Here is a 22963-nt window from a genome sequence, read left to right on the forward strand (position 1 = left end):
TGGAGTAAATGCACATTTAGTAAATGCAAAGACCCACAGAGTGTTAAAACACAATTTAATGTAAAATTTAATAGTCTAACACAGTGGTTGTCAACTGGAGGTAATGTATACTCATGGGGTACTTAAATGGGTCATGGCGGGTATGAAGAACTGATGTGGCCAATAACTGACATGTGAGAGTGCGCAGCCCACAGCACAGCATGCAGGCAGCTTGGAGTACAGCCTGGCCATGTGGAGAGCAGGCAGGTCCAGCTGTTGTGGAGGAAGGGACGTGAGGGAAGGAGGGCTGGGGGAGGAGCTGTCCAGCCAGGGTGGGATGTGGGACTGAGCCACGGGGGGTGGGAGGGGGGGAACAGCTCCTGCCACTATGTGCAACCGCAGGAGGGGCCATGTGCCCCAGGATCTGCACATGGGGTGGGGTGGGCTGTCACTGCAGGCTGGGTCTGTGGGCTGGGGGCTGTGTCAGGCTCTTCCCAGCAGGGGTGTTGGGCCAGGGCGGCATCAAGTTCTTCCCAGCAGGGGCTGGGCTGCACTCGAGGAAGTTGCTAGTGGTGCTGGGAAGGTGAGTTGGGGGTGGCTATGGAGAATTCTGGAGTGGCTGCAGCCCCCCCCCCCTGTAGCCCCGCTCTCCTAGGCCCCTGTGGTGAGGGAGGGAGTGGAGTCGGGGCTGGGGCTGCCCAGCCAGGCAGGAACTCGGGACAGAACAATGAGCAGCTTGTCCAGAGAGCATGGGGGGCAGCAGCACCAGCCACTGCATGCACCCCGGGAAGGCACAGGGAACGTGTTCCCCTGGATGTGTGCTCAGGGCAAGCTGTGGGCCACTGAAGGCTGGGGATAGGTGGGGCAGCACTAAGCTGTTCCCAGTGAGGGTGTTGGACTGGGCTGCACTGAGAGGCAGGATTGGAGGGGGGGCTATAGCAAATTCTGGAGTGGTTACAGCCCCTCTCCTGTAGCCCCCTCCCAACACAGCCCAGCCCAGCCCTCACTGGGAAATGTCTGGTGAAGCCCCGGCCCCAGTCTGCCCCATGCGCAGATCTGAGGGCACACACCCCCCGTACCCTCCCAGGGTGCGTGCAGATGCAGAAGCCACCATTTCCCATGCCATCAGATAAGCCATGGCTCTGTCCTGTGCTTTGCCCCAGCTGGGCACTGCCTGCCCCAGCCATAGCCCTACATGGGGGTGTATGGGAATGGAGCTACTGGAGTAGCTGCAGCCCCCCCCAAATTTGCTGTAGCTCCCCAAAAACATCTCCCAGCACCATCTCCACCTGCCCTGAATGCAGTCCAGCCCAGCCCAGCCCAGCCCAGCCCCTGCCTCGAAGAACCCAGTGCCAGCCACAGCCAACCTGTGCCCCCCATGCAGATCTGTGGGCACTCACCCCTCCATGCCTCCTGGGGGTGCATGTAGTGGCAGGAACTTCCGCCCCATGCCTGCCCCAGCTGGGCAGTCCCTGGCCCAGCCCCATTCCCTCCACTACTGCTGGGACCTTGATCTGCTGCCCCCAGCCCCTGCAGCGGCAGCCCACTCTCGCCCCACATGCAGATCCAGGGGGACACACCCCCCATGCCCTCCCAGGGTGCACACAGGAGCAGGAGCCACTCTGTTCCATGCCGTGCCCTGGCTGTGCAGTGCCTGCCCCTCCCCCCTTAATAACATGAAAAAAATATAAAGGGGTACATGAGCTGAAACTTTGAGACAGAAGGGGTATGTTTGTTAAAAAAAGTTGAAAGCCTCAGGTCTAACAAACTTCTCTAAGGGGAATACTTTCTGCTCATTTAAAATACCATAACATCTTGTTTTGGGGAGAGAAAAATAATTTAATTTGCCAAAAAAGCTCAGGATAGATATCTCTATCTCTCTCTCTCTGTCTGTTTCTCTCTGGGTGTTGGCAGTTATTCAGATGAACTGATAGAAGTTAAGTAGTTTAATTTAAGCAGTTGGAAACCCTATCAGTAGAACGCTGCACATACATCCATTGGAGTGGTTGCATGCTTTGCAGGCAGCCTATGTTTCTGATGGCACCAAAAAAAGGGCACAAAGAGAATGCATCCCCGTAAGCTTTGAAAGCTCCTTATTCTGCCTAGACACAGAAGAAAGCATCCAAGGAAACAGGTCAGGGCTTATTGGCTGGCCCATGTCCCCGTTCCCCACAACATCCCCTTGTTCTTTCCTTCCCAGCTGTTCAGGCATTCAGAGCAGTCTGGTATTGTTTCAAGCTTGTCAGGTTCCCCTCTTGGACCTGAATGGATCTTTACTCCTCTGACACCAGCTGAAACCCAGTTCCAGTACATGTCATAGATTTCATACATTTCTAGGGTCAGAAAGGACCTGGTAGATCATCAGGCCCGACCCCCTTCTCCAAGTAGGAAAAAGTGCTGGGGTTAAGTAACTCCAGCCAGATGCCTGTCTAATCTCTTCTTAAACATCTTCAAGGTAAGGAAAAGCCCCACCCCCCTTGGAAGCCCATTCCATATTTTGGCAAGCCTTACCATAAAGAATTTCTTCCTTATGTCCAATCTAAATCTGTTCTCCTTCAGTTTGTGGCCATTATTTCTGGTATCCCCGAGGGGTGCTGTGGTAAACAGAGTGTCCCCTATTCCCTCCTGACCCCCTCTGATGAGTCTGTAGGCAGCCACAAGATCACCTCTCAGCCTTCTCTTGCAGAGTATGAAGAGATTTAGGTCCCTTAGTCTGTCTTCATAGGATCTTACCTGCAGGCCCTCAACCATGCAAGTAGCCCTCCTCTGAACCCTCTCAAGGTTATCCAAATCCCTCTTGAAGTGCAGCGCCCAAAACTGGATGCAGTACTCCATCTGCGACCTCACCAGTGCTGCATAATGGGGAATTATCACTTCCCTAGACCTGCTTGTGATGCACCTGCTGATGCAAGAAAGAGTGCAGTTAGCCTTGCTTATTACCTCTTCACACTGGCGACTCATGTTCATTTTTGCATCAACCAGGACTCCGAGATTTCTTTCCACTATTGTGGTACTCAGAATGGTACCCCCCAGTCTATAGGTGTGTTGGAGATTCTTTCTCCTTAGGTGCAGCACCTTGCACTTATCCTTGTTAAATTGCATCCTGTTCTGATCCACTCACTTCCCCAGTCTATTCAAATCCACCTGAATTCTCTCCCTGCCTTCCAGTGTGTTTAGTATACCCCATAGTTTAGTGTTGTCAGTATATTTGGACAAGGTGTTTTCCACACCTTTATCCAAATTGCTGATGAAGATATTAAACAGTACTGGTCCCAGGACAGAGACTTGGGGGACACCATTGCCCACATCCCTCCAGGGAGAAACTAACCCATCCACCACCACCCCCTGGGGGCATCCTATAAGCCAGTTTTTCACCCACCTTACTGTGAGAAAATCCACATCACAGCTACTCAGTTTGCTCATAATAATTAAGTGTAACACTGTCAAAAGCCTTTTTAAAAAACAGATAAATAATGTCTACTTCTGCTCCTGCATCTAAGCACTTTGTGACCTGGTCATAAAAACAGACCAGGTTAGCCAGGCAGGATCTGCCTGATATAAACCCATGCTGGTTGCCCCTTACCATTTTGTTACTCACTGCCCCCCTGCAAATGTGATCCTTTATAATTTTTTCTAAGGTCTTGTCGAGAATAGAGGTGAGGCTAACTGACCTATAATTGTCCAGGTCCTCCTTCCTCCCCTTCTTGAAAATAGGGACCACATTGGCCCTTTTCCAGTCCTATGGGACCTGTCCCAAATGCCATGAGCACTCAAACAGTTGCACCAGTGTTTTTGCTATGTTACCGGCCAATTCCTTTAGTACACTTGGGTGAAGATCATTGGGGCCTGCTGCCTTAAATACATCCAACCTTTCCAAGTGCCCCTTCACTAGGTCAGTGTTAACCATTGTTGGATTGGTATTACTCTCACTCCAGACTATAGACTCAGTGGGAGGTGTATTTGTATCCATGTCCAGGATAACAGATGCAAAAAAATTATTTAAGAGCTCTGCTTTTTCCATCCTATCAGTTACAAGTTGCCCTAGTCCATTCTGTAGTAGTCCTGTGTTACCCTGCACCTTCTTCCTGCTCCCTATGTACTTATAGAAGGACTTTTTGTTATCCTTAATCTTTGTTGCCAACATGAGTTTTGTATCTTCTTTGGCCTTCCTCACTGCTTCCCTGCAAGTGCGAGCCAAGCAGGTATACACCTCCTTGGTGGCTGCCCCCTGCTTCCACAGCCTGTAGGCCTCTTTTTTCCTCTGAAGGCTCTCCTGGATTTCCCTGCTCAGCCAAGAAGGTTTTTTTGGCTCTTTTACCTCCCTTTGCACGTATTGGGATGGTGTCTGTCTGTGCCTGTAGGATCAGTCCCTTGAGGAACTCCCACCCTTCTTGGACTCCCATCTCATAGATATGACTACCTCTCAGTCCCACCCTAACCAATCTCCTGAGCTCATTGAAGTTGGCCTTCCAGAATTCTAGCACTACTGCCCTACTAGTTGCCTTTCCCACCTTATGCCAGATAGTGAATCCTATCAACTGGTGGTCACTATCCTCTAGGTTACCTTGTACCTGTAGATCCCCTACCAAGTCCTCCCCTGTGGCCAGCACCAAGTCAAGTAAAGCATCTCCTCTAGTGGGACTGCATACCTCCTATGTTAGATGCCGGTCCCGTATGAAGGTTAAGAACCTATGTGAATGGGCAGACTTGGCTGACTGCTCCTCCCAGCAAATGTCTGGGTAATTTAGGTCTCCCATGACAACTAGGTCTTTTGAGCGTACTGCCCTTGAGAGCTATTTTGAGAATTCTAGGTCTAACTCTTCCTCCCGGTGTGGAGGTCTGTAGTAGACTCCACTACCAAGTCCTTTTCACACTTACCCCCTTGTAATCTGACCCATACGACTTTGATTTGCCCTTCTTCTGCCCCATCTTTATTACAGAAGATGTATAATGCTCTATAACATATAGAGCAATGCCCCCTCCCACCCCCTTTTCCCCAGTCTATCTTGCCTGTATAGCCTGTAGCCTTCAAGTGAGTCTGGTTGGGGTTGGGTTCTTCTGGGTGTTGACAGATTTGAGTACAGGGTTCTGGGTCAGGCCACTCTGGTTATGCTGGGGGAGGCTGAGTCTAGACTGTCTGATTCCATAGTGAGGAGATCTGGATGCTTCAGGAATAGTGATGTCAATGCAATTTGGGTAGGGGGTGGAATCTGATGGCCCCACCCCTCTACCCAAACAGCCTTCAACTACCTGAAGGGGGGTTCGAAAGAGGATGGAGCTAGACTGTTCTAAGTGGAGCAACGGTCTCAAGTTTAGGTTAAATTCTAGAAAGAATATTCTCACTAGGAGGGTAGTAAAACACTGGAACGGATGACCCAAAGAAGTGATGGAAGCTCCATCCTTGGGGGGTTTCAAAACCTGGCTACACAAAGCCTTGGCTGGGAAGATCTAGTTGGGGATGGTCCTGCTTTGAGCAGGGGGTTGGACTAGATGACCTCCTGAGGTTCCCTCCAACTCTGACTTTCTATGATTCTATGATCCTCAGAGCACATTAGTCTTGCCACTGGGATCATACCTGAGAGGCCTGTCTCTGTTTGTGATGGGAGTCCGGGCAGTTGGGAATTGGTGGGGGTAAATGAAGTTTGGGGAGGGAAGACAGGGTCAGGCAACCCTGCCTCTTCCCATATCCAAAGCACATTGACACCTGCTATTCTTAGAGATTTTGACTCTCCATTGTTGGAGCAGGCCTAATTAAGAACAAGAAAGGGTTAAAACTGACATTGTTGTCACTAAAAAGTCCAACTTCAATGGACAGTGCAAGTATAGAGCAGAGATGGATTAATGGCTAGCTATAAGTTGAACAGGGTTTATTGAATTAGGGATGGGCAGAATGGTGGAAAGATACAAAGAAGAACAAATGGGTAGAATAGGGACAAACCAGCAATATATTTACAAATTCAATCTTCCTTAACCGGTGCTTGAAGTCCGGAGCTCATGAGGTGTGATGCATGCACTTGATGTGGTAAGCAAGGCAGGTAGTGACACTGTTAGACTGATAAGCTTTTCTCTGGACTGAGATGCAGGTGGGCGAGAAGAACCATATCATCTCTTTGGACTCAGCGCCGTATATGCTGACAGACAATTCTCTCTATTTTACTTATCCAGCCTGTCACAAGTGACAGACATTGGTTGCAAACAGAGCACTCAACAGCTCTCTCCCTTTGTCACTCACCGATCCAACCACAAAGACTGTAACGGACACCCACAGAAAAGGAGAGATACAGACAGCACACCCCACTGATCCTTTACCAAGATGCACACCAGTATTACAGATTTCAAACATACACTGCAAGGACAGGCGTGCACATGCGCATGCCCCCACAGGCTGCATTGTTTTCTTATGATCTCAGAGAACCTGATATCATCAACTCATTGATGCCTTCCAACCATACCAGGGTGGCAACAACTCTTGTTCAATCATTCTTTTCTGCCAACAGGACCTTGTCAATCATTCAAGGTGCCGCATTCATCTCACTCATCACCAGTCAACTTTGATCCTGTTAGCAACATTCACCTGTCAGTCATTCCACTCCACACCAAAACCAGAGCAGCCATTGTGCATGCACTTCATTCTTAAGTAGGCCTCGAGGTCAGAAGTTCAGGGTTTTTAGGCGCTTATCAGTTGAACTCATTTGAACAGATCAAAATCTAGGGGCTATACCACCACCAATACAGATCCACCTCTGAAGTAAGGTCTATGTGGGGGTAGTGGTCATGGAGTACTGGAAATAGCTGGGTCTGGAGTTGGATGGTCTGTGCTTGTAGGGAGATATGGATCTGGTGCAGGGTCTGTGGCATCTGAGTCACTGAAGATCCTCCAAGTTTACCTTAGTATAAATTATAGTAAGATCTGTGCTTCTAATGTTATCATAATTTCTTTTAAAATAGCCTGTATTGTGGGTAAAAAGCATATAGTTTATTCTGACTAGAGCAAAATCTTTTTCTGTGAATAAAATACAATCTAAAAAGTTAGTTTCAAGAGGACAAAAGGAATTCAGAAAACAATTTGGCCCAAAAAAAGTTAAAAAGTTGAAATGCTTGAATTTTTCCTTGTTGTTAATGTTTCATTAACCCATATTTTAAAATGGGAAAACCTAAAAATGAAACAATATTTTATTTGAAGTAAAAAATATGCTGAATTAACCCCAAACTTTTTTTCTTCCATGAAAATGGAGACTGGGGGAAAAAGGAGTGTTTTGGCTTGTTCCAAACCATTTTTAAAAATTGTTTTTGGTTTAGCCATCCATCCAAAATAATCAGTTAATTTATTGACATAAACATTGGTGACTGGGGGAAAAAAAAGGAACAGATCTCTTAACAGGTCCCTTAAAGGAACAGAACCTTTTCCTTTCTGAAAACAGCTTCTTGACTACAGTGAAAGGTAGAATAGTCTAAAACCAGCCATTCTCTGCTGGTCTCACTGCATTGAGTATCCTGTAAATATATGCATCCATGTCTGTTAGATCTTAGGAGGCAAAATGCACACCCACTGTCTCTTTGACATATCATGTCTTAGGTTAAGTTGGAGATATAAGACTTAGTAGGACAGAGATGTGACTGAGATGATAAATGTTGTTTAATATAGTGATGTTAATGTAACAGTAAACTTATACATGCAGCAGGAGACAAAATACTTCATACTTTATGGAAGTAGGGATACTTTGATTTACAGTATGAAAATCTATGGGAATACTGCCATTGAATACAAACTGTTGGGCAATCAGGGAAGGTGTTTTTTTCTCACTTTGCCATTGCTTGTTCTGCTCATCTTTCTTTAAAAAAGGCCAAGTTGTGGTTCTAACAGTCAAATGCAAGAATATTCCAAGTAATCCTTTATGAATGGTATTGTACACAGTATTTTAAATATCTTGATGACCTAAAGTTTAACTTCATGTTACTATAAGAGAGGTTACTTGGGTATCTATTCATCCTGTATTAATAACAGAATTCCCATGGATGTTGGCTCATAAAATGTGTGAGGACTGGGGACAAAATATAGTTTGATCCAGTATTTTCATATTTCCCTAATCAAAAAGAGCATGGGGCATTGCAGTATATGATTAGTATTGTATTAATTATTATTGTAGGGGATTATTATTGTATTGATTCACTTCCTATGACCTGAGCTGATCACACTGAGAAAGAATTTACCCTAAGTGCTAATGCAGAACATGTGGTATAAACAAAATAATAATTTATCAGGAATCTGGAAAAAGAGAATTTTTCATCCTTTTACATTTGGTTAAAAATGTAATTTTGCTGGTCTATAAATATTAGGGCTGTGCAAAATGGCAGCATTCATTTTGACTTGCATTTCAACATTTTGATGGAACAGGATTTTATTTCAGATTTTGTTTTGATTCGAAACCACTGCTCCATTTTGTTTCGTTGAAACAGTTGTTTTGTGTTTTGCTTATAGGCTATATTGGGGAAGCTCAAAATAGCCTATAACTTTGTCATTTCTGGTCTGATTTAGATAAAACTTGCAGGCATGCTAGCCCCTTCTGAGTGCATGAAGCCTGCCAAGTTTCAAGGAGATAGGCACAGGGGTTTCAGGGAAACTGTACCTCAAGTTGCGGACAACCAAAACTCATGACGGGGTGACACTTTGTGTGTTAAGCCACAGCAGGGTGAAAGCTGCAGGCCTGCTAGCTCTATGATGAGGCCACGAAGCCTGCCAGCTGTCAAGGAGGTAGGTGCAGGGGGAGTTTGGGTTCTGAGGCCCTGGACCTCTAGCTGCTGACAGGCAAAACTCATGACATGGGTGAGTGACACCGTGTGTGTATTAAGGTACTCCCTTACTCAACTGACACCGAGGCAGAAAGCAGGGCAGTTCAAACAATGCTGCCCTTTATGCAATTTTTCCATCCCTACCCCAGAGCACTGGGATTAGAAGGGACCTCAGGAAAGGATGACAGTCACTGGCCAGCTACACAGTCAATAATGAGAGCACTTCTGCCCCCTCTGCCCCCTCTTCCCCCTCCCTCTCCTTATTTTAGTTTCTGTTTCCCTGCAGGCAAACCCAGCCTGAGCTTTGAAACTCAAAATGTTTAAAAATGTTTTAAATGTTTCAACTTGCCTCGTTTCATTTTGACGCTGTTTCAAAGCTCTCTGTTTCATTTTAATTTTGCTGTTTCAAGCTCAAAATGAGTTGAAATAGCATCAAAATGAAATTGCCAGCAAAATTTCACACAGCTGTAATAAATATACTTCAAATTTGGTCAGTCATCACTTAGAATAGGGTTAATCACATGCAGGGCTGTCTGTCTGTTTTCTGATCTAAAAAAGGGGAAGACCTCATTGTTAATAATTCTGAGAATCATCCAACAGGTGTTGCTGCTTTCAGCAGTTCTTAGGCTGAGACATATTGTGGGTACTAAGTGTCTTGGGGAAAATACAGCGCTAAATTAAAGATAATGCACCAAGAATTATAAATCTGCTCTTAAAACAAAAGGAAAAAATAAAACAAGCACAGCACAAAAATATGGCTAAGTATATGGATTTTGTGATATCTAATACATGTATGAAAGGATCTAACAAATCACATTTTGAAATCAATAGGCCTGACTCCTTTACTAATGAAACTTAGCACAAACGAGAACTGGAAGGCTGACTGACAGTTATATTCAAAGTGCTCTTAGTAAAGGTTAAATCAGTGAAGTTGATAAACTTTTGACTTCCAGTGACTTCCTTCATTAAGATAAAAAAATCAATTAAAATTATCTTCACTTTACCTTCTTATGAGTAATAGTTTTGAGACCTTGAGCTTTAATTATTTAGAAAATTGCATTAAACACATGTATAGATGACAAATTAAAGAGACTCCTTCATTCCTTAGTAATGTTGTAGGGCCTAATCCTTGTGCAGTGTTTTGGCATTTCTGGGAAGTACAAGGAGATATGAGCTGTAGAAGTGCTGAGTTCATTATAGGATGAGGGTTCTAAAAATGCATCCTCTTTCTTAAAATATCAATATGCATTCTATAGCCATAGGGTACTCATTAATACAAACTTTTCTAAACCAGCAGCTAAAAAACAGAAAGCAGCAGTTTGTGCCTTTTTGCCTTAGCCTTCAATATTTGCTGTTATTTTGGTCACCATCAGATTATACTATGTAATTCAAGCAAGATTTTTTTTAGTGAATTGAAATAAAATCAGTGAAGGACTTAAAACTACTACCTTAGACACTTAGTACTCACAGTATTGCCCATCCTAAGTGTTCCCACTGAAAGCAACAACCACAAATGTATTAAAACAGTTTTAAGTGCCATATAAGGTTTAAGGTAAAATGGCTCAACTTCCTTGCATCATTGACATCTTATAAAGAGGTAAAGTGGTTTAGTAGACTGTGAATTATTCTGTGATTTAGCAGACCTGAGCTCTAGTCCCTGTTCTTCCTGCTGGCCATCTTTTCTTAGGCCTTAGTATCCCTATGTATATAACAGAGAGAGGTAGTCAGCTACTTTAGTCTGAAGTCAAGCAGTAAGCAGGGCAGAATGCCACCCTGAACTATTTATGTAATGGGAACTACACTATTGCTCTTCATTATCAAGTTGTTTCAGGCCCGAAGTCTCAGTCAGTCAGCGTTTGCATAATTGCCAACCCATGCAATAGCATCCTCAGCGGCCATGTTCAGTTCCTGTAGTCCACCACTGAACTTAGTCAGAGGGCAGTCATCAACAATGTGCTACATGGTGTGTGTTTTGCCACAGCTACAGTCTGGATTGTCAAGAAGACCCTAACGGCGGAGGTTAGTTGCACACAGACCTTGCCCTATACAGAACCTATTCAGCAAGGCCCACTGACAGCATGGCAGATTGAAGCCAGGTGGACAGACTGTAGGATCTGTGTGATAAGGAACTCATTTGGTGGCAATGTTCACCTCCATTTCTCACACCAGAGGATCTCTGCCATGAGGTCATGGTGTGGCATTTTGGACCACAGTGGATGTTATGATGGTAGATGTGAAGCAGGTAGATTATAAGGGATTGTCATACTACAGCAGGCTTGGATTGGCATAGATCTTCTTTGGTAGCTTGCAAGTTGCAACTTCCCATCAGATATGAGGGGAAACAATGTTTCTCAGGACTAGAAATCATTGTAGAGGGTTTGGTCAAAGAGTTCCTGAGATTATGTGGATTGTTATATGTAGCTGCACATCAACAACTTGGGTGAGTGATCACTGGTTCCAGACTGGTGCGTAGTACTCTTCCACAGAATACGAGATGGCAAGAGCTGACATCCTTTGAGTTAAGGCTCTTGCACCCCATGATGACCCAGCCAATTTGTTAAGGAGGTTGTTACATGTCTTCACTTTCATTGATATCTTTTTCAATTGTTCGATCTAGTATCACACTCAAAGAGTTAACGCTTCTGTATAAAAGCTAGGTATTACTAATAATACTTTGCATTATTGCATATCCTATATATTTTTCTATGATTTCCTATTATAAACCACAATGTACTTGGCTACATTTAGGGATTATTTCTAGAGGTGCACTGATATATTGGTTCATTATTGGATTGGAACCGATATGAAGAAAATTGTGTATATCAGATATTGGCCCTATGGGGCTGATAATTTGGCTGATAAATGCCCATGCTGCATGCAGCTGCAGTGCAACACAGAGCAGAGCCAGCAGCATGGTGAGTCAGAAGGGGAGGGGGGAGGGAAGGAGTGTGGGGGCCAGATCAACACCCAGCAAGGTGTGGGAAGGGACAAGGGCAGGAGCAGGCATTAACCAAGGGGGGTGGAGGAGGCATAGGATGGAGCTGTAGCTCATGGGGTGGGGGTGGCTCCTGCCACTGCTTGCACCCCGGGATCTGCGTGGTGCAGGCCAGGCTGCAGCTGTGGGGTAGAGCTGGAGCCAGCTCTGCGCGTCTCTTTTTGCTGGGGGATGGGCTCAGAGTAGGCTCTGGCAGCACTGGGAGGAGGATGCAGTCACCCCAAATATCGCCACAGCTCCACTCCCAGCTCCACACCATCACCTGGCGCAGCCGTGGCTGAATGCCCTGCCTCCACCCAAGTGCCGGGAAAAGCTGCAGCTATGGTGGGCAGTGATGCGGGGTTGGGAGCAGAGCTACGGCAAAATTTGGGGTGGTTGCAGCCTCCTCCCAGTGCCACCAAGGCCTGCTCTGAGCCCAACCCCCGGCAAGAAAAGCCCTGCGCAGCACTGGCTCTGGCTCCACCTGCAGCTGCAGCCTGCCCAGCCCCATGCAGATCTGGGGGCCCATGCCCCCTCTCCTGGGGTGCAAGCAGCAGCAGGAGCAGCCCCCACCCCATGAGCTATGGCTCTGTTCCATGCCCTTTCCCCCATCCCACCTGGTTAGCACCTGCCCCTGCCCTCTCCCTCACTGTGGGGGACATTGATCTGCCCCCGCCCCACTGCTTCCCTCTCCCCTCCTCTTCCACCACCCCAGACTTATAGCTGCCTCCAGCTGGTATAGGATATTGGATCGGTATCGGCTGATATGCCTTCTTAAATATCTGCTATCGGTATTGGCCCCCAAAATCTCTATCGGTGCACTCCTACTTGGTTTTATCCAACTAAAGTAAAGGGTAAATACTATTGACTTCAACAGGAATAAGATTAGACCTTTTGCCAGCAAAACCAGAAGAGAAAGTAGGACAAAGCATTGTGCCAGACTATATTATAACTGTACACTTTCCAGCTTTTTCTAAATTTAACTTTGGAAACATAATGATGGAATAATGCATTTTAAATACCAATTTTAAGTACATCTGATGCCTGTAACCTACACTTCAGGACCTAAATTTTCTCTTCGGTGCCTGTCTGTTCACAGTCTAGGTCTGCAGTTGGGTGGCACTCATTCCTTATGGCTTGAAATGACTCAAAAGATACTGAAGCAACAGAATCTACTATAGCCCTTCCCTATAATTCCCCCTGACCCATATAGGCATTGTCCAAGTCTGCAGCCTCATTTCTACTGCTATATATGTGTTCCTATGCAAAAATAAACAAGATTTACTTTTGGCATATTATACAATTTATAACTAAAGTTTTAATGATATCTTAGGCCTTCAACAAACCTTTACAGAGTTCTAGAAAACTAAATAGAAAGGGATATTTTTTTCTGTAGTATCTCCTAGTAACTGTATACAGTTTAACAGAGAATGGTATCCCTACAGTGCTGTTCTAAATTATTACATTCTGTCTGGCTTTAAATCAAGTTATTTAAAATGTATTACTGAATTTCTCTAGAATTCAGTTAATTTCAGCCCTCTACATTCTTTGAGGTCTTTTCTATAATGGTGGAGTTGTTGCTATTATTTATTTGGAAACAGTGTGTTGCTATATAGATTCCTTTCCCGTCAGTAAGGGAGTAGTATCTTTGCAGTACAAGTTAAAAACTCATAATTTCCAGGAGATTATCAAATACAGTCAAAATTTTGAAAAATAACTCCCAGTTGCAAGATTCAAGATGTCCTCTTTCTATTTCCAGTTTCTCTGCCAGGTTTTTAATTTGGGAGTGGGAGACAACACCAAGACATTAAGGAAGCATTTTCTTATTTCATTCCAGCAGGAACTTGATATCAGCTCTCAACTGGATCCATGGCTGAGATACTTGATTTTACACAGTGGAAAGACATTATGACACAGTAATATCACAAGGGAGCCAGAGTTTGGCTGCTTTGAAATCAAAGCCGGTGCCTAGAGCATACAGTCAGAGCTACAATGATGTTTTTAACTTCAACCTTACTTGGTCATGTAGTTCTTTGCTTAAATCTTTTTAATTCTTCAGCATCCACAGGAACTAGAACTAGGCACAGCGTTCTAGTATTCTAGTCTCATGAATACCCGCTGCACATATAGTAACACTGACCTACCTTTTCTATCCCTACTAATACATTCAGCATATTACTGTCCTCTCATCTGGTCAGTATCCATAGGTAAGTTTTCTTTGCTTATTGGCTTAAGATGAGAGTGCTGGAATACAAACCCTGTTCTACCTTTTTTCTACCTACTAAAATCTGTATTTTGAAAGCTGGAATCTGAGCAGTCATGACCTTTTTGTTCTGAAATGGGGAAAAGTCTTTCTTCCCTTTTTCACAGGAATAAGCAATTAGAGTTAGGGTATATTTACCCTAGAGTACCCTTCTCATTTTTTATTGTTTTTCCACAAACCCAAGGCCACTAAACTTCTGTTAGAGGTACTGGTTCTAGCCATGTTGGTCTAAGGACATAGGCAGACAAGGTTCTTTTGGTAAATCTGATAGCCTTTTTAATTAATTGGTCAAATAAAAGATATCAGATTTACCCAAAGAAACTTCAGTTAGAACACTCCAATTTTTTTTTGTTCTAGTCTACCTGGGGAGAGAAAGTGGCTGTACAATAAAAGGTAGGATGCTTTCACAATGGGGAACACTTTTTTGTTTCTGCAACCACAAAAAAATAGTTGAAGGGTTTTTGATAATTTTGTATCTAACACATGCGCACAGAAATGGAAGCACATAAACAAATGGAACACCTTCAGGCATACACCAACATGGAAAATTTCAGCTTAAGTAAATGCTTTCATGTGTGAAGGTGTAGCTATACTGAATATGGTTTTGCATCCCTTACTCTAACAGATGCTACTGGGTGCCTCTGTAGCTATAATTACATTTTATAATCCTTTCTTTATTTAACTTAAAATAGCATTTAATTGTATACTAGAGCAAATTGTATAAAAACAGAGAGGCTTGGGAGCTCCTTTCTATGCTACAGTTTTATGTTCATAGCAATTAATATGAGTTATATTGAAATGCACTATACGTAATACATAAGGGGTTGTATAATTTATGTGCTCTTCTCTTGCTCAGTTTGTTTAGACCTTGAGCATCTTTTCACATAACACACAATGATATTTCAGTCATGACCGACAGTTAGTAATTTCAGAATTACTATTCTAATATGGTTGTATATTTAATGAAAATATGGGAATTGGTAAAACTTCAGTAAACCGGATAATGATTATTAAAACAAATCTCGTTATATTTTTTTATCTTAGTTGGGGCATCATGCAAATAGTCAAGCTGGGTGATTTCTTCACTAGGTACCAGATTTCGCTCATGCAGTTGTCTGTATGAGACAATATTAATACTGATGTTGTTAGAGTAGTAGACAGAAATTAAAAACTAGATGTTTAACAAAATAGTTTTAAAATATGGAAGTGGTAAGTTAATACAATGTTCATGAAGCTTTAAATAGTGACCCAGTTCTTACAATTCTACTTTAAGGCTAGAAAACACATGCAGTCACCTAGGCCAGGGACAGAAATTGTACATAAATGAGTATAAGTAATTCAGAAACCAGACTAAACCTGTAACAAAATAGAAGCTCAGTTCACATAGACCAGTTTGAAAATGGTGGACCCAGGTTTAAGATAGATCTGGATGGATCTAGTTTAAGATTTAATCAGTTTAGAATAGACCAGTCTGTCGAACTTTTGTCCCATATCCCCTCCTAACTCAAATTAGGCCAGCATCCCAGGATGCTTTGGGACCTCCCGCTAGCCCTCCATCACAAGGTGGCCTCCTGGAACATGGCTCATGTTCCACTGCTCCAGCTCAGCACCTAGCTGGCCCTGTCCAGCTGTCACACAGTTACCCACACAGCTTCTCTTCCTAGCTGTGTCTTCCAGCTGCGGGCAGCATGCAGCCCAGAGCAGGAAGGGGAGCCAATGAAGATGCTTTCCTCAGGGTCTGCAAAGTTCTGGCTCAGACAGCAATGCAGCCTGGAGCTGGTGGGAGGGGAGTGGCAGGGGCTGGCAGGGGGAGCCAACACAGACCCTTCCCTCAGGGTCAGTGGCCCACTGACATTTTGACATGGTGACCCACTGCCCATCTGACATTTTAATCATACCCAAACTCTTACTTTCATTTCCAAGGGACTTATAATAAAACACACAAGGAAATTTTTACTATAGAAATTGCTGTACCTATTTGCAGAAATTGAGGCTTGTCTTTTCTTAGTAATAACATGCATTAAGCTACAATAAAAATATAATGCTGATGGAGCAGACTTCCTGGGTGCTGCAGTTAAGTGAAAGCATTTTGGCACCTGAAAAGCTGACTGTTAGGGCAGTTCTTCACTATCTATTTTATGGCCCAAGGAAGGAAGCGGTCCGTGTAATAGTGGGTGAGTAAACTGAGCAGGGTGGACTTACACTCTCATCCCTTGCTTTGCTTACACTTTCCACCTTCAGGATGCAGCCAGCGCAAACACTGGGCATCATGGAATTCAAGTTGTACTGGGAGTTGTTATTTTGTAGAATGGCAGTGGAGTTTGCTGCTGCTGGGTGGGAGAACTGACCCCATTTTTTGCTGCCAAAATCAGCATTTTTTTTCCTTTCAATGTGGCTTCATTGGCAAAAAAAAACAAAAACGGGTGAAAGTTCTGCCCCCCCTCCAGCAGCAGTTCTTTACTCTCTAGAAAACTACAATTCCCAGGATACATTATACTCTGATGCATATACTGCCCACCTCTGTTTGCTGCTTGTCTTGCACACTGTCTCATGCTGAAGCCCAAGGTATGCAGGGAGGAGTAAGGGTGAAAGAAGACTGTCTTGAATGTTTTTTTTACCATGTTACCCCTTTGCTATCTAAATATACCATACCAGAATTTCTATGAATTTAAATATAATTTTCTTTAATTTAATCTTTTTAATGCTTAGGGGTTTCTGGGAAACTGCACCTCAAATCCTGAAAGCAAAACTCCTGCACCTATCACCTTGAAACATGGCACACATAATGCCCTCAGCAGTGGATACTACCCCTGCAAATTCCATCCAAATCAGCCAAAAAACAACAAAGTTATAGATATTTCATTGATTCCCCATTATACCCTATGGCTGAATCTCCAAATCGCCAAATCTTTTCCAAATCTTTTCCAAACCTTTTCTGAACCAATTCAGACACTCAGAATCGATTCAAAAAGCCTCAAGCTTCTAGTGATTCAATTCAGGTTCATAGATTCAGCCTCTGAATTGTCCGAATTGCCTCCGAATCCAAATCATGATCCGAAGCTTTGTACAGCACTACCAAGCAATGTTTTCTTGCCATATTACTTCTGAGGAGCAAGCTTGTGTGTGTGTGTGGAAGGGGTTGGGGAGGGAGGTTGAGAAGAACAACAATGTGGACTCTACTAACCAGTACAGTAAGTATGGGGGGGAAAAAACTTGATGGCTGGTATTACTAGGTCTGTCAGCAGCATTCAATATACCATCAACATGGTTAACCTTCTTAAGTCCATTACCACTGAAATATACTAAAAGTCAATTGTTCTATTGATTTTCATTTCAAATGATGCTATGATCTGATCCAACTTTAAATATCCATTTCAAGTTAAGCTTCCTGGAACAATTGTATTATGTCTCTCTTCATTTTCCAGCCATTTTTAAATAACTTGCATTGTAGCCATTATCTATACTACTTGTTATGCTAAGAGTTTAATTATTACCAGATTATTACCAGAAAGAATTCTTTAAAGTTTTTATTTGAGATTGAGGATAAATTCAGAAACAGCGTAGTATTGAGCATTCTTGGATCTTAACATTGATAGTTATCAGGCCTATTTTGATGTGTTAGCTATAAATGTTTAAACTTTTGAGCAGCTAACAGCTGCTAAAATTGGCTTACTATTTTTTTATTCATTCCTTTCACTCCTAAAGCATTATTAAAATTGTTATGGGCATTCATATCTTGTATTAATCTCTGATATTTATCCTGAGCACAAAGCTAAGGTGAACCACTAGTGAATTTGGCTTCCTCAGCATATTTCACTTTTACCCTGCTCAGGCTGAGGCCAGACTTCTGAAAATATCTAGCTGCCAGAGGCTTGACACAGGTATGGGCATACCATACCTAAGATTGTTGTCTCATTTGCATATCATTTGTATTTTGATAAAATAACATACCCTATACTATGTACTTGCTTTCACACTTGGGGCAAATCTTCTCCTCCTTCAGTTATATATTTTGTTTGCTTTTTATTAGCATGGAGGTAGGCCACACCTCAGTCACAGGGATGCCATAGGTGAGTTAATGAAGGTCATCACAAGTGTGGATCAAATTAATTCTCATATAGTATCCATAAACTGTTTGCACTGTTACATGCTATGTCATATTGTGATTCACGGTAGAGAAGTGTAAGTTTCTTTTCCTCATTGGCTAGAGCAGAGGTGTATCAGAGAAGCTCCACAGCCATAGTTGCCCATGGTAATGTGGGCTGCCACCATGCCAGTTACAACACAATGATCAGCCACCACTGTGGCAACAGCTGTTTTTGTGCCTCCACCACAAAAGTTTGATACCTGGTTCTGATGCACTATCAATGTCCTCGCTAAATTTCCCTAATTATTCAATGTTACTCACTCTAGTTCCATTCCTGATTGCCATGGAATCATTGGGAGAAAAATTAGGCCGAGGATGCTTTAATACTGGTAGGCATAATTGTACCAACTCTGACAGGCAAGGTGGTTGCAGTTTATTTCTTGGGTTTTTTTCAGTTTTTTCTCATTTCTGAAATGATATCACTGGGGAAAATTACTGTTAATTACCAGGAATGTGAATCATTTGTATAAATAGCTTTTTAAAATAACTTCAGGATTTAAATCGCTGCTACAGAAATAGAATTGTTGTATGTTTTTCTTGTAATTTAATGAATTTATTTAACTAGTGTAAAGTGGAGTGCTGACATTGCATCTGAGTCAGGATGGAAAAGGGTATATACAATGCGTTCTTTATAAGTATTCAATGGCTTATTAGAACTTGTTTGTTTTTCAAACATGGCCTGTTGAGCCATCTGGGATACTAGAAATCGTGTCATGGATAGTTGGGGAGAAAGCTGTGTGTCTCATTCGATAAAGAACACTATGTGCTTTAGATATGAATAATTTCTTATTTTATATATTCATATTTAATTTTTAATACATATTTTCAGTTCACTCATGCTCAGGATTTAGAAATACAGTAATGACAGCTAAAATTAGGTCTTTGCCTGTTCATGAAAGCAATTCTAAATGTGCAGATTTCTGTCCTGTAATATCTTGGATTACCATTGGACTGCAAAGGAGAAAATGAGTTTATTTTTTGAATAACATCTCTATCTATTAATGTCATGTTGGCTCAACAAGCCAGAGTTTTTCTTCTAAATATCTTGCCTTCTGCTTAGTTTTAAAAGGTTATATTGACCTTCTTTGGAACAAAAAAAAAGGCAATATATATATAAGCTAAGTGCAGACATCTGGGGAGGTTTGGGGGAGGTTAGTTTGTATTAAAAATGACCACCTGATCTAAGGTATTTCTGGATGTCGGGGATGGGATGAAAGGGGACAAGCAGGGTTGGGGGGATTGGGCATCTCTGGGAAGGATGGAGGGGCAGCTGGCATCTGTGGGAGTGATTGGGTGGGCAGGGCAGGTGGAATCCATTGGAGGGGATCGTGGGGGTTGTGGGGAATAGGCGGCATCCACTGAGGGATAGGAAGCAGTGTTATCTGCTGGAGGGATGGGAGACAGGTCGGATCTGTGGGGGGTTGCTGGGATCCGGGAGGGTTTGATGGGGTCAAAAGGGCTCATGGGGGGGCGTGGGTGGGACCAGTGCCTATTTTTAGCCCCCAACTCACTTGGCGAATCTATACACCCCTCTGTCCTGCCCCTCCCCCCACTGGTACTTACTTGGTCAACTCCCAGCAGTGGCAAACGCTGATAAATCCAGCGCTCAGAGTGGTTTGTGGAATGAGGGTTGGCAGAGTCTGGATGGTCTGCAGGGTGGAGGCAGTGAGGAGCTGGAGCTAGAGGGTTGAGCACAAAAAATGCAGTCCCGGGGGTGGAGCCAGGGGCTGGGCTTTCACAGCCCCTAGGGCTGTGCAGGTGTGGCAGCCAACTGTACAGAAGTGCCATGCACCAGTCTAACCAAGATCAATTAAGCTTGGGCATACATTGATCCACATCTATCTTAGACTGAGTTCTGCCATCCTTAGACTGTCTGTGTATGTGAAACTTTGGTACAGCTATGGGTTTATACTGATTTGCAATCACTGAGACTGGATCTAAGTGCAAGGTCCACACCTGGGCAAATTAAGTTATATATGGTGGCCATTTTTTACCTAATCTAACCTCCCCCTAACCCCACCAAACGTCTGCATTCAGCCATAGAGACTCAGTTGTCTCTGTTTTGATTACTGAACATACATATCTTCTTGGTTTTGCATTTGGTTTTTAGGGGGGAAAACTGAAATGACCAAAAATAAAGTTTAGTTTTTACTGCACTAAAATTTTATAGTAGCCAAAGGATCTATTTGGGATTCAGTGCCCCCCAATTAGAACACCCCCACTCCTCCATCCCAATACCTTACTAAGGTAAACATTTATAGGGTATTTGCCTGACTTCATTTCTTTGGGCCTTTTTGGTCCATCCTTGCTAATCTAGATGAATATCTATAGTGAATAACTACTCTATGGGCACATCTGAACAGGCTGTTAATGCAGCTGAATACACTCTGGAACAGTTTGCACCAGAGTTTATTGCTCCTAGGCACTGCATTTGCATGTGCACCCAGGACCACCATGTGTTGAGCCAAGATGGAGTAGCCATGGCTGACAGTGAGCCCAGGGGTCAGTCTGTCAGCCCAGGACTGCTCTGACCTAGCTCAACATGCCACAGAGCTGCTGGCTGTAGCATGAGAATTCTTCAGTGCAAGGCTAGCCAGCAGGCAGTCCTGCACTGAAACACCCTCATGCCCCATCAGCATCCACATGTGTGTTGTGGTGGAGTAAATAACTCCACCATAGGATAGTACTTGAGGATGCATCTACATGAGACATTTATTATGGAGTTGCCTAATTAGCTCCACAGTAAAGTCTCATGGTCTCCCTGTACGGCTCTATTAGGCCACAGTAAGCTACTAAATGCTGCCATAGGTTAGTACTTGTCAACACAAGTACTATGCCGGAGTTTTGTTTGGTGCAGAACAACGCAACATAGATGCTGACAGGGCTGGCTGGGTACTTCATTATGGGGGCTGCCTGCCAGCTAGTCTCACACCGGAGCACCCTCATGCCCAGCCAGCCCCTGTGCAGCATGTTGAACTGGGTCAGAGCAGCCTCAGACTGGCAGGCTGATTCCCTGGATCCCCTACCAGCCACAGCTGCTTTGACCCAGCTCACCATGCTATAGTTCCAGGCACATGTGTAAACGCAGTGCCTGGGAGCAGTAAACTCTAGCATGAACTGCACCAGAGTTTATTCAGTCACATTAATAACGTGTAGATGCACCCTGTGCCTGGTACTGCTATCCTATGGTGGAGTTAATTAGTTTACTCAGTCATAATAGCACCACATGTATAGACAGTGACATTTTACTGTGGAACTAACTAGTCGGCTCTGCAGTAAATGCCTCATGTATATATGCCCTATGTGACTGATTCTGTTTTAAAATGTGTCCTCTCTTCCTCTTCTCCCCCACTCTCTTTAAAACATCTACTGAGATAGACACCTTGTCTTTACATTACCTGGTTATCTGCTTTATTATTATCACAGTATATAACGCCAAGTTTTGCAGTCAGTACATGAAATGACATTGTCTGCCCTAGAGAGATTACAATATAAGACAAGAAACAATAGAATACAGATAGACCACAACAGAAATCTGAAGAAACAATGGGACGATTCTGGTCAACATGATAGTAGTAGTTTTGATAAAGTCAGATATTGTCAGGCATTTTCTAGACATCAAGGCAGAGGAAAATGTAAGGAATTATGAGAAGTAACATAAAAGGGGGCTTTGCACATGTTTATAGAAAGGTACTTCCAGTGTGAGGGGCAGAATAGAAGTTCAAAGATTTTTATGTGAAACTTAACAAATGGGCAGTGGCAACTGCCATCACAGGTCTACCAGATCAGGGAATCCACTACTTCATAGTGAATTAGAGATGATGAGGAAGGAGGAGATAGGCATGAAGGCTTTATACCTGGACACTTCATGTTGGACTATGTTTTAATGTCTTGTTCTTTTTTCCTCTCAACTGCTTACCTGAAAGCTTAATGGCATTAATAAAAAAAAATTGCCATTTTTTTCCCTTGGCCTTCTCAAAAGAGTTTAATCAGAGAGAAGGTAACTGGTTGTTGCTTCAGACAACATTTCATTATTCTCTATTGATTGTTTTTGACACCCCTAGACATAATACTGCACTACCAATGCAATTAGAAATAATGCCTGTCTCCAGGATAACTGTCATACACAATCACACACAGAACACAAGATTAAATTATCCAAAAGTCATATATAGTACCAAGTGCAATTTATATCTGATGATACTGTCATAGACTCCCAAGAGTAGTTGATGTGAATTTTTACCAAAAAGAGAGACTTCTAAAAATGTCTGCTCTTATAGCAGTAAACCATATAGGAAACCTACATTTTCAAAAATCACTTAAAATCTTGGTTAGTGCATTAACGTTAAGTTATACAATGCACATGCTGAAAAAGTATCCAAGGCATATAGTTCTGAGACCACACTTATTGATATGACCATACACAAGAAGAGTTTTGGGCTCTTTTTCAGATTTGTTTAAGTGTTAAAATGACATACTGCCAGACAAAAACAGAGTCAGGGAAAGTGGAAATCTTGTGGTTTTCTAGTAAAAGAAAAATGGTAAGGTTAATGTTTAAACTGCTAAGGTAAAGTGACTAAGAAAAAGGAAACAGCAAACTTTGTATCGTCTTAGACCTCTCTGTATCACCTCCATGCAGAGTTCCTATTGACTTTCAGAATGATAGCTATTTACACTGTGTAAGTTAAACACTTGTTGGCTGCTTTCCTACCCATTAAAGACTTTGAGAAGATTCAGAAAAAAAATTTCATTTTGTGCTTGTTTGTAAAACAGTGTCTACCTTCCCTTTAACTTTAATGAGAAAATAATT

At 43.1% G+C, this 22963-nt stretch overlaps 1 protein-coding gene across 1 annotated transcript in view; it reads left to right on the top strand.

Moving 5' to 3' along the window:
• Window positions 1–22963, top strand: part of EDIL3 (EGF like repeats and discoidin domains 3) — a 430122-nt gene that overhangs the window by 48732 nt on the left and 358427 nt on the right. The gene's annotated exons all lie outside the window — the stretch shown is intronic.

This window comes from Gavialis gangeticus, unplaced genomic scaffold (genome assembly GCF_001723915.1).
Source record: "Gavialis gangeticus isolate Ggan-Ray unplaced genomic scaffold, GavGan_comp1, whole genome shotgun sequence".
NCBI lineage: Eukaryota > Metazoa > Chordata > Crocodylia > Gavialidae > Gavialis > Gavialis gangeticus.